This window comes from Antechinus flavipes, chromosome X (assembly GCF_016432865.1).
Source record: "Antechinus flavipes isolate AdamAnt ecotype Samford, QLD, Australia chromosome X, AdamAnt_v2, whole genome shotgun sequence".
Lineage (NCBI taxonomy): Eukaryota > Metazoa > Chordata > Mammalia > Dasyuromorphia > Dasyuridae > Antechinus > Antechinus flavipes.
In genome coordinates, this window is record NC_067404.1 from 62,161,872 (window position 1) to 62,179,957 (window position 18,086).

Below are 18,086 nucleotides of genomic sequence, written 5' to 3' on the forward strand. Positions count from 1 at the left end.
GTGATTTACCTCAGCATTAATCCTTTTGGGGGAAAATCTTTGTTTGCTACATGCCACAATGTCTCATATAACTGACCCATATGTATCATTTGAACATTTTGCAAGGAATTTCCAGGTATGATCTTACTGGAGCCTCATAACAGTCTTGGAAGGTTACTACTACTAGTGTTATTAGCCTCTCCATTTTAAAGATGAGAAAACTGAGGCTCAGAGAAGTTAAGTGACTTGCCCAGGGCCACACAGCTCAAGTCCAGCATTCCATGTCATCTACCAGACCACTCCTTCCCACCCCTCCCTTGCACTTGAATGTTGTTGATGAATCTCAAAACTCCTTAAAACAGAGAAGATCATTTTTGTCTAAACTTTGTATCTCCTCTAGCACCTAGCAAAGTTCTACACGTGAGAGCAGCTTATTAAGCATTAATCAAATAAATGAATTTGCAGCCCAATTTAAAAACAAACAGATGCTACTAGCTAGCCTAAAGACAACCTTCTGGCCCTCTCAGATTTTTATCATTTCTATAACTCCTAAGTAAGACTCCGAATTTTTGATGAAGTCGCCAACTAAAACACTGAACAGAAAAGGTCCTAATCATGATGATTAACAAAGACGATAAGAATCCTCTCCACATTCAATCTATCCTCCAAAGCAAGACCAACAAGAAAGCAAGACCAGGACATTAGTGCAAAAACATACAGAAATATTCTCGCAGAAAGCAACAGTCAAGTCTGATGAGAAGAACATACTATGGGATTTGTCCAATGTAACCGAAAATATTTTACCTCCAGATGAAATCTATGGACTGGCTAAGACAAGAGTTTCAAAAGTCCCCCTGTGGGTAACAGTCATATGAACTTAACCAATAATATGTCAACAAAGAAACATGGACATATGGTTGAGTCGTGTGGATTTACTGACACAAACAGAAGTTTATAAGAGCAATTCATGACCACATCTTCACCACCAGAAATTAGAGAAGGGTTATACTTAAGGTACCTGGACTTAATGATCGGAAGAAATTGGGTAAAGAATCAATGGAAACTATTCTCATCACTGCAGCTGCAAACATTTAGCCCCTACCAAATACCTAGCAAGACATACTCTGACGTACAGAAATATTTTTAGAAGCTTATCTTTGATGGATTGACAGACAAGAAATACCTATTCTACAAATACACACCTCAACATTGCCTTGTTAGTCACCCAGCCATAACAATGACGCATAAAACCTTATGACCATTTCAAATAAGTGGCACGTCTCCAAAAGTCATAATCTCCAAATTATAGAGGATAAAATGATTTCAAAATGTAGAAAGTGAGCAAAAGAAGTCAAAATCATTCAAAAAAAGGGATTAATCAAGCAAGCAATCAACAAACATTTATTAAGCATTTACTATGTGTCAGACACTATGCTAAAGGAAAATACACACAAAAACAGTCCCTGACCTCAAGGAGCTCTCATGCTAATAGGGAAAAAGAATATGTGAATAGCCTTATGGGAGGTACTTAGGAAGTGGAAGGAGTAATTTTAGAGGATGAGGTCCACATCAACCCTGTCATCCTATCTGCTCCTGGAGCTTGAGCAAAGATGTTTTCAGAAAATTCAAAGAAGATACAATTAAATGTTAATACTTTATTCAAGTGTACAAAGCAGTTATTGTATATACCGGTACAATAGTCTATAGAACATTAACTATAAAAGAACAATAAGAAAATGTGATTTGTCCTACTATCATTTCTGTCTGAACACCATCAAAAAGATGAGGACAAAATGATAATTATAATAAAGATTACAATAACAACAATAGATACATAATGCTTTGAAATTTGCATTAATTACTAGGAGCTAGTCAGTCATGCTTTTTGGAATTGTGTACTAGCCTAGGAGATTAGATTAGAAAACTGTTATATGTTGATTTCCATGAGAGAGTTTTCAAAGTCTTTCATTAAAAGTACTCCAGATGCATTAGAGACATCACCTCAAAGAAGTCTTACAACAAGCCTGGGAGGTGGGTATACTACAGGGATTAGCCCCATTAAAAGCTGAGGAAAGGGAAGCTTAGAAGGTGAAGTGACTCAGCTGTTACCAGCCAACTAGCAGACATTAGTCCCCAAACCCATCTTCCTGACTGCAAAGTCAGCCAACAACGATGACCTCCAAACATATTATTAGAAATGCTGTCCAGGTTTTAAAAAAATCAGCGTCAATCCATCGATCAGTACTGTTTGAGGACAGTTGTTTGGCTGATTCTCAGTCACCCTCACTGTACTTTCTAGCAGCCAGACCACATTTCTCCATCTTTTCCATCTGGACATCATGAGAAACTTTTGAAAGCGCTTCGCTGATCTCCACGTACCGCAGAGTATATGGTCCAAAAAGGATAGGAGCTTAATTAGGTATGACCAGCTAGCTCCTAATGGTTACTGCTCTGGGCTCATAGTGCTCACATACTCCGTTTTCATAATATGCTTTGATATTCCCACGGCTCTGTGCTCTCTTCACAGTGAGTACTCTCTCCAATGGCCCAGTTCACAACCCATCCATGTCATATTATGACGCAGACCTTTTATCAGTGTCATCAGTGTCAAGTTTACGTGTCTAGAATCCACATCTACTTCTGACCATTAAAACACCTACCAAATGCCAGTCTTCCAGCACTTCTCTATAATTCTGATTATCCTATTCTAGTATGGTTAAAATATAATCATCATGTACCATCACATCCCTATTATGAAAGTAGTAAAATAACTCACATTAATTTTATCACACTTGAAGGTGTACAAAGTATTTTATATTTAATCGTTTCTACAACCTCATGAGGTAGGTGCTTTTATCATCATGCTCATTTTACATATGGGAAAACTGAGGCACAGAAAGTTTAAGTGACTTGCCCAAGGTCATAGAACTGGTATGTGTTTGAGGAAGGATGCAAATCTATGTCTCAGTGACCTCAAGCCCAGTCCTCTAGCCACCATACCACGATGCCTATGGGAAAAATGTATTCTGGGTTCTTAGTTCAAACTCATCTTTCCCAGCCCAAGCAGACAGAGCCAAGTTTTCCCTCTCCTCTTGTCCTATGTGAGTTCCTTCAGAGGCTGGAGTATGGGGTGCTGTAGCTCCTACGGAGTATCACGGGAAGGGAGAAGCTCCCATGAGGGCTCCAGCAGTGGTCATCTGGCTGCATCTTCAGTAACTGGAATGGAAGAGCAGCAACACTTCTACTGGTAGAGGGCCGGGGAGAGGGAGAGGAATTCCTGAACAGGGACAAGATCTCCAGGATGAAAAGCTTTAAGCTGAGGAGGAGCTACAGCTCCCAAGTACAGAGCAATGACAATTCCCATGTATGGAGTTTTCAAAAGTGAGGAAAGAGCATAAGAATCTGTCCTCGGGCCTTGAATTGTTAGAGGTTGGGAGACGGAAAGTTGTTGCTTCTCCTTCATTTCTGAGAGGACTCACATCACCGAGTGATGTCTTGACTCTCCTGTAAGTTCGATTTCAGTGAAGCAGAGCTGTACAAAGTCAGAGTCATCAATCAAAGTCTAGTGGCAGGACAAAAGTTAGGACGGCCGGTAATTGCCCGGGATACAGTGGATGACCTTAGCATCTTTGATGCCTAACCACATGTTCTACAGTGCCTGCTTCAGCTGCCTTCCTCACCATTGAAACAAATTGTTTTCATGCGCCCATTTCACCAGGGAAAGTCTTCACAAGCTTGGGGTAAAAGTGCCCCAATTCACCAATGGGTCTGAAGCCTGTTAGTTACCAAACCGTACATGAAATGAGAAGACCTGACTTTTAATCCCATTCTGGCCACTTAAGCCTGGACGCCTTAAACCAGGAAAGCCCTTTGAAAGCAGCACAGGCAAGTCACTTTTGTTTAAAGGCAAAGATTTGGCAAAAATAGTATGATAATGGAGTTTCAAAGTTCACCTGTTGAACTATCGCTGGTTTAAAAGGTTTACCTCCCCGTCAATAAACTCTCCACATTTGGTGCCGCTGATAACTGCCAGCCGTGTTTTCTTTCAGATACGGCCATCGCTGCTTTTGTTGATTGGATAAATGATCCACAGATGAGCTGTGGTTATCTTTATAAGCTCTGGAATGGCATTTACCCAACTGGGTACTAAAAGACATTTGGTTTGTGTCATCATCTCATCTTCTAGTTTGGAGATGCCACAGTAAAGCAATTTCTTAAGCATAAAAATACTTCCATGTACTCAGTACTGCCTATAAATCATTCTGCAAGTTTCTCCATCTGCAATTCCCCACTACTATCACCATCAACCTTTGAGCATTTGATTCTAAATAAATTTGGGTATAGCCCTGTGACTTATATTTCCCACTATGAAAATATACTGTTTTCCTTCCATGAAGCTGAAACAGAGGGTCTGAGAGAAAGGAAATTATTAAGCATTCTGGCTTTTTTTTTCCAACAAAAACTAAGATAGAGGTCAATGAATAAGTATGTGCAGACTGAAACTTGAATCCTCTGGGGTGACTGTAGGCTAATTAATAATTAATGCCAGAGACACGGTGTTTGAAATGCAGATGTGATAACTGGCGGCCTAGCCAAGCTGTTCAGAGGAAGCAGGTTTGGATGCTATAGGGAATAGGCACTCCCTTGCCGGCTGGCTCCGGGAGCAGACCTGGGTGCAAAGCAGGGCCTATGGTTTAGATTCTATTCCCCTCAGCTGTTAATTACCTGAACCCACTTTGAAGTTCTTCTCTTTTTATCCTCTGCATGAAAAGAGATTGGTTCAGCCAAGGGACTTGAAGAAATGATCAAATACACAGGGTGGAGGGGTTGGAAATAGAACTTCAGATATAAGATAAGGAAGAAAAATACATAGTGGAACATCCGAGAACATACATTATTAGGAAATGTATAAGTGAGCTTCAGTGTTTCAAGCAAATGGTGCTTTTCCGAGTTGTTTTAATGAAGCTGATTTTCAGGAAATATATAAACTTTCTCTGAATAGACATGTCGAAAGAGTCAGTATCTGTATTACAATATAAAGTAATTATTTGATAAGAAATTACCAGGGGTGTTTTTCAATGCCTTTTTTTAATTTAATAAAATTATTTAAGTCTCTTTTATGTGAGGCATTTGATGAAGTGTACAACATTAATAAAAATCCACAATGGACCATTTCTCTAAGAATTACATTTTTGTGCAAATTACTCATTCTCCAAAACACAAACAGAAAGATATATATATATATATATATATACATATATTATATATATACACACATATATATACATATATACACATATACACACACACACACACACATATATATATATAATATATATATATATATATATATATATATATATATATATATATATATATATAATATATATATATATATATATATATATATAGGGACTACCCTATAGGGACTATAAATTGATGAAAAAAAATAACAATTCAAGGAAGTTGGAAATGGATGATTGAAAGTTTAACTTCATTAAAGAGCACTCAGGGTTGTATTCAGAATATATCCATATACAATTTACAAAAAGTCCTGGCAATGAAACGTCTTGAAAGTGAATTGCAGCATTCCTAGAATGGATGTGAATGCAAGTTGGTTTTCTTTTACACTTTCATAATACATTTAGTTAAGCTGCTTGAGGTCAAGTATTTTTCTGAGACCCCAGTTTCTCTCTCTTCCCACTCACCCTCCCTCCTCCTTATCTCTTCTCTTCCCTTCTCTTCCCTTCTCTTCCCCTCTCTCTCTCTCTCTCTCTCTCTCTCTCTCTCTCTCACACACACACACACACACACACACACACACACACAGACACACACACACACACAGTGTTCTTTGCTGCTGCATATAAAGCTGTCATGCAATATCTAATTTCCAACTGTGAGTAGTATCTTGGTATCTTTTTGACAGGATAATGGCCATCAAAGGAAAATATGCACCTACATTGAAACTGACACCTATAGATGGAGCATCATCGGAGGACAGTGACATCCAGTGCACACAAGCAAATGGCTGGGCAGCCGCTCCCTCTGATCGGAAGCAATATACGGAGACTCTCAAAGCAGGAATCTTGTTTGGACAAGTTCAATACTGCTTATTGTTCGTTTCTTTTTAGTACATGTGCTGCCGAAGCAAGCACTGTTCATCTCTTTTTGAAAGGACATTTTGCAAGCAAAATCTCTATAATTTTGACCATTTAAAGTCATCCTGGGAAGGTGGACATTTACACGCTAATCTTTGTCAAAGAACAAAAATGAAGACATTCTGTACATCACATTAGATTTGCCTTGAGCAAGAAAATAGTGTTGCCAGCATCTAAAGGTCTCTAATGAAAGGCCGATCATATTTTGAAATTCTGCTATCGGTGCATAAGATGGCTTTCACAGGTGCTGCTATCGTTCTGAGGACAAATAAGCATTGATTTTCTAAAATACAAATTCCTATCTGTTTTGTTAATGTTCTAAGTCAAACTGAACAGCAAATGGGGGGGAAAGCTAACAAAGCTGTACTTGCCAACACACTGGTAGCCTCATCTCCAGAGAGGCCGCTTTTACTTGTACACGGAAGCCACTTCTGCTGACATTCAAGGGCCAACAATCCTGACAATGCTATATGATTATGGAGAAGACTCCAAGCAAACGCACCCTTTGCTCCATTTTTGGAAGATACTCTTTGTGTGCCGCTTTCCACTGCTAAAAAGAAAAGGGAAAGAACAAATTCTTGACAAACGTGAGCGGCAAGCTAGAGCCAAAGCTTCCATTAGAATTTAAAATATGTTTAGCTTACAGATTGTTTGCTGGGAACACCAACAGAGCTCTTTAGATAAATGGATATCCATGAATCTATGACCATCCCTGGGCAGAATAAAATATGAAAAAGTTTCTCATTACAAGCACAGTGGCCATCTTTCAGAGTTGAAAAGGCTAAGCTTTTCAAATCACTGCTCCTGGATATCAAATAAAATTGCATTTTTGGACTGATCTTAAGTGATTCAGACTTCATCTTCTAAATGAATTGTTGTTGTTGGTACCCGAATCGCTAACCAATGAACCTCCTTCCTTTCTTTTTTTTTTTTTTAATGCTCTTATCTCTTGTCCAATCCAATTTGTGGGAAGAGATATATATGAAAGGATGCCCCCCAGCTGAAGCTCAGTGTACACAAGCTTTGGCTTGGAGAAAATGTGCATGGCAAAGATAGAAACCCTAAAACAGGGTACTGCCAATTATGCTACTACAAAATTGAAATCGAGCTCTACAGGCAAGTTCCATTTCACGTCAGCTTATGTGGTTGACTCCCTCCTCCCCATTCATCCCACAAATGCCCCACCTTGTCTACTAACATGTAGAATCTACTGATTTATCCAACTTTTTGGCAATTAAAAAAAGTTTTGACATAATACAGATTCCTACTCACCCACTAATCTCAAGGGCTTACTGTTTTTAAAGAATATTTTCAAGTTACCTCTCTGCACAACAATTTCTATTTAAGCCTCAGCACCCAGGGGCCTTAATGCAGCTTCTATCCATGCCAATTTGGAACATGCATATGCCAAGCTTGTTGTAAATAAATTTCCCAGTTAACATATCCTCTCCCCGGTTCACTTTCAATATTTTAACTGAATAGAAAAGCCTGCTAACCTCACCCTTGCACATGCTCTTAACACTGTAATATTGAGTCTCGCTAGCTTCACTAGTATTTATGTATCTACTGTTTACCTGCAGCTATCCGATGCCTAGAATGAAGTCTGTCTTTATTAAGGAAAGTAACTAAAAAGTCAAGCAATTTTAACAAAACCCTTTTTCTGTTTCGACAGCAAATGGTATTACATGTGTCATGAGCTATGTGATACACTGTCTGAGAAGACTTCTTTGCCCTGCAAAAAGGAAAGTGAAGGGGATTTTAATGAAATCATAACATTAAAACAGTTTCATATTAAATCCCGCTAATTTTCTAGGTGAAGACTGCAAAGTGAATGTGAGGAAACATTAAAAGGGAATTGAATTTGCATTCCTTATGCTACAGGCACATGTTTACATGACCTTTAAAACAGAATTAAAGCTGTATCATCAGCAGCTGTAGGCAATTCACATTACTAAGGCAATCAAATCAGAAGGCTAAAACTAACTATAAAACATAAATTAAACTGATAGAGAATCATCTTAATTCACTAGGTTTACTTGCAATCTACTTATATAACACACACGACTAGTAATTTCAAAACAGTCTGCAAAAAGAAAAAATCAGAAATACTCAAAATGCATCCTGAAAGCAGCACACTAGTAGGTTAGAAATATTTTAAATCCTCTTTTGCCACCAAATCTCGCTATTCATCAGCGACCAATGATCTTGTGAGCATTATTTACTTCTAACAATCACCTCCAAAAGTAAGCACCATGATGATCCTTCCAGCAGAGATGATGTTTATTTAAAAGGAAGACTGGTTGGAAGAGTGATTTCAAGATGAATACTTTAAAGGCCCATGAGGGCTGACTTCCACTTCTCGTCCTTCTTTTCTAAACTTTTGTACGGCCTTTCAAACTTGCCTATCCGATTATTCGGTCTTGTTTCATATTTACCATATCTGATGTTTTTTTAATATGAAAAGATGAACTATTAAATTGTTTCATTCCATTATTTCTGGAGGATTCTTCAGAAAGAATGAAGTGAAAATGGAGAATGCTTATAAATACATCAAAAGGTTGGGGGTTATGTTTTAGGAAATTTTTCTCCTTTAAATTTCTCATGGGATTGGGAAGATTTTTCCTCTTTCCAAAAGTTTCTAGATTTCAGGATTGTAGAAAAACTCTAGTCCTTTAGAGAAAAATTTATAGGAGCCAAGACTACAATCAGAATAGAGAGAATATATGTGAAAAGACAACTGTACACAAAGAAGAATTGAAACTATTTTCTCCTCCACTGACTCAAAGATCAGTTGAGGATAAATGCCATTAAATCTACAAAGTTATAGACGTTATAGAAATGTTGATAAGTTTTTAGTTGACTTGGCCAGATTAAAGTAAACCCGCATGATCCCAAACTATAATATTAAATTGTATCTCCTTCTTGAAAGCAATTCATACTTAAGTAGGATTATTCTTCAGTGATGCTCTGGTCCAGGCCCATAAATTCACCACCACACACTTGCAGCACCATCTCATAATGAGCGCCAGGCTTGAAGTTTGGGAGACTCTCTTGGGTCACTTCCTGGCTTTGTGACGGCCATTTTAGCTCTGAGCTTCAATTTCCTCATCTCCCATAAATAAACCATGAACAAGATTTCTTGCATCAACTAACTCACAGGATTGTTTCAAAGTACGTCCCTTAAGGACTAGCTACATACATGTACAATTTAACAAAGGAACTAGGACTGTGCGAGCACCTTGCAAAGAGCACTGGGTTGGGAGTTAAAAGAATGATGAACTGAAAGGGACCTAAGAGGTCATCTAGTGAGACCCAGAGTCACAAAACACAGTCCTCATCCCCCCTCCCTGTCTTAATCTAGGTTGCACCTAACTCTGAGAATGCATTTCCTTCTCACATCCATGCACCTCCTAGCTCCTGTCCAGCACCATTTCCTAAGACCAAGTCTTTCCCAGCGCACCTCGTGCTGAACCCTTTCCCCTGCAACAAATTATCTGGTGGACAGAGTGAGACTTAAACCCAGGAAGCCATGGGTTCAAATCTATTTCTGATACATAGTGGCAGTGTGATCGGGAACAAGTCATTTAACCTCCACATTGTCTCAAGTGAAATATTTGCAAATCCCTTAGCACAGTGTCTGGCACATTGTAGGCCACTATATAACTCAATATTTCTTTCTTTCCCCTCCTCCCCAGATTATGATCGTAGGAAATGGCATACTGGGTGCCAGTCTGCCTTGGGAGTTTCCTCTTCTGGGAATTCCCTACCCCTAGAGAATCCCTAGGTCCAGTCCCATCCTATGTACTTTGAAAGTATTTTGTATCATTTGGATATAGATGTATATACACGTGTCTGTGTACACAGACATGGGCACATAAACATACACATGCATGGGGGTGGGGGTTGGGAGAGGGTTCTCTCCACAGAATAAAAAGTCCTCTGGGGCTGGGATTCCTGATTTTGTTTTGCAGCTTCAATGCCAAGCCCAACGCCTGATGCAACTACTAGCAGTAGCTAACAGAAGTAGCTAGCAGAAGGGGGCTACCAGAAGCTCCTTTAAAAAGTCTGTGAATCGAATAAGGAGAAAAGTGAATGAAGGCTGGCCAAAAGGGTGCTCTTCCTAACAGTCCTTACTGACTTTCACGTGACTTCTTACCGGCTGCGTGACTTCCAGAAGTCACTCCACCTCTCCAGGCCTCGGTTTTCCAGTCGGTCAAAGAGGAGGGACTGGTTACGTGCAGTGCCCAGCTTGGAGTCAGTTAATCTGAGTTCGAATTCGGCTCTGCCGTTTTCTTACTCCCCGTGTGCCTCTAGCTTGTCACTTATTATCCACCCTGGCCCTGTTTCCTCCAGGGTCGGGAGGTGGGGGAGAGGCAAGGAACTAGATAGCTTCTCACTTAGGTGCCTTCCAACCCCAAATGGGTGACCTCTGAGGGCCCTTCCCTAAAAGCTCTGCAGCCTCTGTTGCTGTTCACCTGGGGCCTCGGGCCGACCCAAAGAGCCGAGGCCGCGGCCCGCGAGTGGGAGTGAGGGGTGGGGCCCGAGGGGGGCAGGGAGGGGCGGGAGCCGTATTGTTCCCCCCTCCCCCGGCTTTTTTCCTCAGGCTCCAGGTGGGGAGGGCCCGAGGACTATTGTTCCAAGCCGAGAGCGTGGGGCTCTTCCAACCCCCGAGGATTAGGCAGGTTAAAAGCCGGGCCTCGCTCCAGCTCCTCTTTGACCGGAGGCGGCTTAACCCTTCCGCGCCCTGAGAAAAACTCCCGCCAAAGGCCGAGGCTGAGGGAGGGCGAGGAGAGGACTCGCTTCTCACGCCGAGCGGAATTAGGGAGGCGCGGGCGCAAAGCGGGGCCAGAACGAGGCTGGGCCGGGCGCAAAGCGGGGCCAAAACGAGGCTGGGCCGGGCGCGCAGCCGCCGCATGGAGAGGCCCCACAGGCCCCGGCGCTCAGCCACGTAGTCCTGGTGACACCCCCTCCCTTTCCTTCCCCTCCCCCTCTAGCGAACCTGAGCGGCTTCGCCTCCCCCGGTCTCTGACTCCGGGCGGGGGTCTGGGGGGCGGAGCGCGTCACGGGGAGGAGGGGGCGTGGTAGGAAAAAGAAGAAGAAGAAGAAAAAGAAGAAGAAGAAACAGGAGAACGAGAACAATGTGGGCCGCGCTCTCCCCCTTCCCGCGGGGTTGGCCGGTGGTCCGGGTGGGACTTGCCAACCTCAGACAAAGTTGAAATTTGGAACCACAGAAATGACCCCCGCCCCCCGCAGCCGCCCTCGCCAAAGCCGTGGCCCCGGCCGCCGCTGAGCTCCGCGTGAGGACTCAGCCGCCCTCCCAGGCGGGCACCTTCCTGAGCAGCCCCGGTGCCCGGGCCACTGAGCTGGGTCGGCTCAACCTGACGACGCCCAGGTGGTGGCGGCGCCTCTGGGAACCTGAGCTGATCCTAGGGGGCCGGCGGGCGGCACGCCGAGGCCCACGTAGGGGAGCAGGAGGAAGGTGCCCGGCCCCGTAGTCCTCCCGATCTTTCTCAAGGCTCTCTCGAGCCTCCGAGCTTTCTCAAGGCTGTAGTTGTCCTGTGCACGGACGGCTGGTCCGCTTCTATCGAGACTAAATGTCCAGTGCCTAGCTCGAAAGTCGAACCCTTGGGCCCCCAAACCAAACCAACCCCCACAAGGACCGTGTGTCCACTAGAACGCCCCAAACCGCCAAAGCTCCGCAGAGAACGTTGAGGCTGGCAACCTCGGACTCCTAACCCAATGGATTCCCAGTGATTTTTCGAAATGGCCTGTCCCCAACCCGATGTGTCATTTTTAAAAAACTCGAGCTTCGTCTCATTAGTCTCTGCCCGTCCTTCCACCCCCCAAATTATCTAGTAGATGCGATGAGATTCAGTTGTTCCTAAGCAAAGCAAATGAGAACGGGTAGGTGTTTTTAGGTGATTCATTTTGAAATTTGTTTGAAATCCGTTACACGTTTGTTCGCTCATTGAATGGCTTTCTAAATAGCGGCTTGCACAGCTCGGGGACCTGCACGTTCGTTGCCACCAAGCTTTTCCTAGAAGCAGCTCTTACTTGGATCCTCAATCTTGCTCCTAGATATTCAAATCGAGCGAGGTGAGAGGGAGGAGGGGTGCATCCTTAGCCCCAGTAAACCCACTTTTTACTTCGGGGAGGCTTCCTCGGAGATTGCTGAAAAGCTCTAATTCCAATTAACGAATGAAACAAACTCCTTACTATTTTGCAGACTGAAAACCAGTCCCTGAAGAGAAAGTTAACTGCGATGAGGTCCAGGGGTGGGCAGTTCGGTTAATTACTCAGTGCCTGAGCACCGCAGCTTTAAGAAATGTGTATTTTATATCTATGTATAAATGTATTTTCAGAAACAACAGTAATAATATGGCCTCTCCCGATCGAAGCGGGCTTTAAAGCCATGTTTATGTCATCTTAAAACAACAACCACGTTCAAATTTTGAAGCAAAGTATTAGTTCGTCAACACAATTAAGCTCTCTCTCTCGCGCTCTCTCTCTCTCTCTCTCTCTCTCTCTCTCTTCTCTCTCTCTCCTCTCTCCTCTCTCTCTCTCTCTCTCCCCCCCCCCCCCTCTCTCTCTCTCTCTCTCCCCCCCCCCCCCTCTCTCTCTCTGCCTCTCTCTGTCTCGATGTCAACTGAGTTTCTCAGAGATTCTCCCTTGCATTACAGTACAAGGCAATGTCAGCATTTCACGCCCGGCTACAATGAACCGAACCCCCCCCCCCAGAATGGGGAGCCGAGAGCCATGCATAATGCACGCCCGATTCCCAACATCTGCCTGTATCCCTCGGAGAAAGAACGTCAGACATCGACAATGGCGATGGCAAGGTAGTAAGTGGGCAGAGACGAGAAAGTGCGAGGAGCAGCGAGCTGCCAGTGACTAGGCAGCCCTTAGAATCCCCGGCATTTACCTTAGCAGGGATGCTCTTTATTGTGCCTCCCTAGCCTCTAACCATCCCGCAGGACCCGCTCATTACCAAACAATGCCCCGTCATTTCCAAACCAGCGCCCGTTTTGCTAGCAAATGCTAGCGGTCTGGCAGATTTGGGTGTGTTTGCATTAAATCTTACATTATGAATATTTTATTTTTTAAATTACCCCGTTTCTGATTCTGTTTTCGCGGTGGGCTGCATTCCTCCCTCCCCACCCTCCCACCTCCCGCCGCGGAAGCCCCCTCCCCTTGCCCTTGTCCTCTCCCTTTTTCTCAGATCACTTCCTCACGTTCAAGAAGAGCTAAGAGACCTACAAAAAAATGAACCCCTCGCGCTTGAGTCAGCATCCGCTAATGTCTGCCCCTGTTGCCTGAATTCCCCTTTCCCACAACACTGCGAGTCCCTTACCTTCCCTCGCGGTTTGCTTTGTAAAAAGCTAAAACAGGATAGCCGGGGAAGGGGGGGAAGGGGGGGCGTTGGCCTCTAGGTCCGGCTGAGAATCGGACGGGCAGCTGGGTTTCCCACCAAGAATATATGATGTATCGGGTATCGGGACCAGAAAGGCTTCTCTCCACCTTTGGCCATTTGTTTCTCTACGCTTGGGATTCCTCCCGCCTCCCCCCTCCCCGCCCCCCGCCATTTCTAGAATTTGGTACTTGTTCCTATGGAGCCACGTCTCCATCTCCCTATTTCGAAACTGAATCGGGCTCGTACGTGAAGTGTTCGATGTCGAGGTCACAGCTCAGCGCCCCTTCCTGCCGCCCCGAGTCTCCTCGGGCGGCATTAAATCCGACCCGCTTTGAGCCTGCAAGAATTCGCCGCACCTTCCTAACCCCCCTCCCCCTTCCAGATTTGGGGGAATAAAGAGAACCCTCTAAGTCTCTGGAAAACAAAAAACAAACAAACAGGAATCGGCCCCGCACATTCCTCCCGGCTCGGCCCGGCTCTTTGGCCGAAGTGCAGAGCGGCGGCGGCGGCGGCGGCAGCTGGGGCCCGAGCTTGGCCGCCCAGCTCGGCTCGGCTCACTCGGACAGTCCCTTCTACCAAAGGAAACGAGCGATCGACTCAGTTTGCTGGCTCTTGACTGCAGAGGGGCTCGGTGGTGGTTAGGAACACGGGAGCTGGGAGGGGGGTGTTCCCTACGAGTACCTAGGCTTTCACCGAGGTGCCCGGAGGTAACTCCGCCAGCTCCATCATTCTGAAGGCTTCCAGTGTTGCCGAGAGCCAGAGGGACATCACTCCCCCCACCCCCCCAGCCTCTGCCTTCCCTACCAAACAATCACTCCGTTCTTGGGAGGAGTCGGTGGGCTGGTGGTGTCTGTAATTAACCAGATCGTGGTCCTGAAAGATGAAATGAGAGAATAGAGCCGGGGGAGAAAGTTGGTGCCCTGCACTCCCCTGACCTGGAGAGCCAAGGCCGTCGGGCCCGGCTTATTCTGGAAGGTGTATGCACCCCAACACAATGCCAGCTCCTCCGCTTCAAAGAGGGACTGCCCTCTCTGGCGACTTCTAGCTGGCCCGGGTTTGGGGGGAAGGAAAGGGGCTTGGGGAGGTGGCCGAAAGAACGATCCGAGGTCGAGCTGCCGAGACCCGGGACTACCGGGCCACACCTAGGGGCAGGGGACCCCTATTCCCGAGCCGGATCTCCTTCGTGCCTGGGAACTCCGGTCGATGAAAAATAAGTTACAAATTCTTGCAACAGTAGCTTTGCGTGTACTCATTTCGCTCCCATGTCCAGACGGGGTCGGCTATTGAATAAGGCTCTTTTATTCTGCATGGGGCAGGGGATTTGTGGCCATGGTCCCCCTTTTATTCCTCTCTCTATGGAAACCCAGATCATGGGGAGAAATATGCGAGGCTGCATAAAGACAAGCAGCAGAGAGGAGCGCTTGAGAGCGGCATCTGTTACACTTGGGAAGTTAGACTGACAGGGAAAAGCCAAGGAAACCCTCTCCAGTAGATTAGTTAGAACAGCAAGAAGATTTAACTATATGCACATTAAAAAAAAAAAATCCTTCCGTGCAAGGGTGTCACGGGGCCGGGTCGCGGCTGCAGCCGCGAGGACGCCGCTTGGCTGGGGGCTCGGACTGCTGAGGAGCGGGAGTCCTGCCTTCCTCCTCGCCCCCGTGAAAGGCGAGTCTTCTACCTGATTACGCCCGGGAGCCAGGCGTGGGGAGCGGGGCGGGCAAAGCCTGCCCTCCCGCTCGGGTCATTCTGCCCCTCGTCCAAGCAGAGGAGTTGTGTGTGTGAAGCCCCGGGGCGCCACCAGCAAACCGGACTAAACGGGACTCGGCCCCGACTGGAGCAGGGCTCCCCGGACCGGGTGGGAGCCGCTAGTTGGAACGTTGAGAGCGAGCCGAGCCCCGACCTAGTACGGAGGGACACGCCATCATCCCCACTAGGCCAGTCCATCAAAAGATGCTCGACGCTTCCAGTAGAGCTCCGAGGGCGAGCATACCTTGGCCGTGAGAAACACTTCGGAGATGGGGGAAAACCTTCCACCCTAAGCCTGGAGCACCGAGCAATCCGGGGTTTAGGTGCTGACCTCTAAAGTGACCCTGACCCGGTCCTCGAGAGCTTCCACAAGTGGGAAGCTTGCAGAGCCCAGGAAAACTGCGCCCCCCCCCCTTCACATGAGCGCGCGCGCAGCACACACACACACACACATACACACACACACACACACACACACACACACACACACACACTTTTCCAGGAGGCAAAAGTTGAAACACAAACGAGCAAAACAGCTTCCGCGTAGAGCAAAACAGTAGACACAATTAACAGTTGACAGAGAGAGAGACAGACAGACAGACCCCATGAACAAAAAACGTCAGCTAAACCTTCAGAGCAAAAGAAACTATTTCAAGGAGAGGGGAGGGGGATGAATGGTAAATAATCGCTGCCAATAATTACGCGTCTATTTTTTAAGAAGGAAGGAAAGAAGGAGGAAGGAAGAAGGGAGGGAGGGAGGAAGAAAGGGAGGGAGGAAGGAAAGGAAAGGAAAGAAAAAGGAAAGAAAGTCTCACCCCAACAGACATCAGTTTCTTTTACCCAACAGACTTTTTTTTTCCGTTTCCCAGCTTCGACCCTGTTAGCTCACTGCTTTTCCCCAAACGAGCCCTAGCCAGAGGAGCCTGACAATCTTTAGCTGTAGAAAGGAATTTCAGAAGAAGCTGCTCACCTTGGCTTTTTCATTTTTTCCTTTTCTCGAATTTCCTTCAGATCTGTCTTCTTAGGCAAACTAATGCCTTAATGACTTTCTGGTAGCTGCAAGCCTTCTTTTATTTCTGCTAAATATATGAAAATGTATGCAAATTTAAATCAAGCTTAACCTAGGAGCTCTTGCAATATATTTAATGGAATTTCAAACCAATAAGGGGACTCTGCTGCAGTCTTCTGCAAGTGCAAATATCATTACGCAGCTAGGTTACTTTCAAAATTGTGCCCAGAAAGGTTTGAAAATGACCTTTCAAACTTGGGAGCCTAGCCTACGGATGGGTGCCTCACTTTCCAAGCCACGGCACCTCAAAAACACTAGCGTTTGCTCCAATTCTGCCCCCAAAGAGAGAATTTGAAAGAGGGGATGTAGAAAACAATGACTTTTCTTTTCCTGACTTGGAAGGGCTTAAGGGAAGGGCAAGGAATTTTCCCCCATTATTGCTTCCCTACACACACACACACACACACACACACACACACACACACACACACACACGTTTTGTTTTGTTTTGTTTTGTTTTGTTTTTGAAAAAGAAAAATCAAAGCTTTCTCTTGAGAATCTAAAAGAAAACTCAAAGTCACACTCAGTTAGGAGGGGAGCACGACTAGCTTTCCTGCTCCAGCGTTTTAAGGATAAATGAAAGCAATTCCCTTTTTTCACAATCCTTTAGAAAGCTCTTTGAACTTTTCCTAGGGGTCAACGCCATGGGGGTGAAGTGGCAGCCACCCTTCTCGCCTGCCTGCCAGTCGGCGGGCCCTTCATAAAGGCTCGGCGAGCCCAGGAGGGTCGCTCGGGCACGGAACCTCCCTGCTGCCGAGGAGCTTCCCCACCCGGGGACCGAACAGTTGGGGTGACAAGCTTCGAAAAAGCCGAAGGCGCTTGCGTCACAAATCGTTTCATTGGATTCTCCCAGATACTTTAATTGCTCTTTATCTCCCCCAAATCGTTCGGGTCTCAGATGCTGGCGTGCAGAGGAAGCCCAGGAGAACATCTAGTCCTCATTTGACAGTGGAGTGGTTCCCAGCGGCCCAGAGCCGGCAAAGGACTTGTTCAAGGTCACGGGGGGAGGTGTATATGAGCTCAGGTCCTCCCAATTTACTGCTTATCCCTTCTCCTTTCTCTACCCCCCCCCCCCAATAGCCCAGTGCTTTTATTTAGTTCCACTTTATGGAACTTACGGTGCAAAAGAAAAAAAAAAAAAACTAGGGACACGGCAGTTGTGTTTCACTTGATGGTAAAAGGCTACCCCTCCCTTAGTATCACCCTCTTTAGGGAAAAAACTCCGATCCGAGCTTAATCGGGAATTTTAGATTTGCCGATTTCGGGTCTTTTCCTAGACGTCTTTGTGGTTACAACTTTAGAACACGTTTTCTTTTGTAATTAGCTCCACGCCTGATCCACACCGTTGAGGAGAGCTGGAAAAATCCTTGGCTCACGGGCTGAGGATGCTCTCTCTCGTAAAAGAGAGTATTTTTGTGTATTTTATATCGTTTTCTACTCCGATTTAGAAGAAATGTTACGCTGAGATACATCTCTTTGCCATCCTCTATTCCCCTCTCCCTTTCCCGTCCTCTCCCTCCGCCGTCCCCCCACGCCCCCCCCCCCCACCTCCGCCATCCTCTCTCCATCACGCCCAGGATCCCTTTAAAAAAACAAATGTTTGGCATAGTCCAGGGGAGAAAGAGTTAAATAAATGATCCGTGGCTAGTCAGCTAGAGGCAACCAATGGAACCCAAAGATTGATTCACTTCCTGCTTCTCTCCTCACTTTAACTCCTGGG

General features: G+C 45.4%; 1 long non-coding RNA gene across 1 annotated transcript in view; it reads right to left on the reverse strand.

The window, feature by feature from the left end:
• The window catches only part of LOC127542530 (uncharacterized), a 154,431-nt gene extending 138,069 nt beyond the window's left edge, over positions 1–16,362 (reverse strand). The window contains exon 1 of the long non-coding RNA XR_007948711.1: positions 16,268–16,362. This is a non-coding gene — a long non-coding RNA (uncharacterized LOC127542530). The remainder of the gene's footprint in view (positions 1–16,267) is intronic.
• Between the last annotated feature and the right edge of the window lie 1,724 nt (positions 16,363–18,086).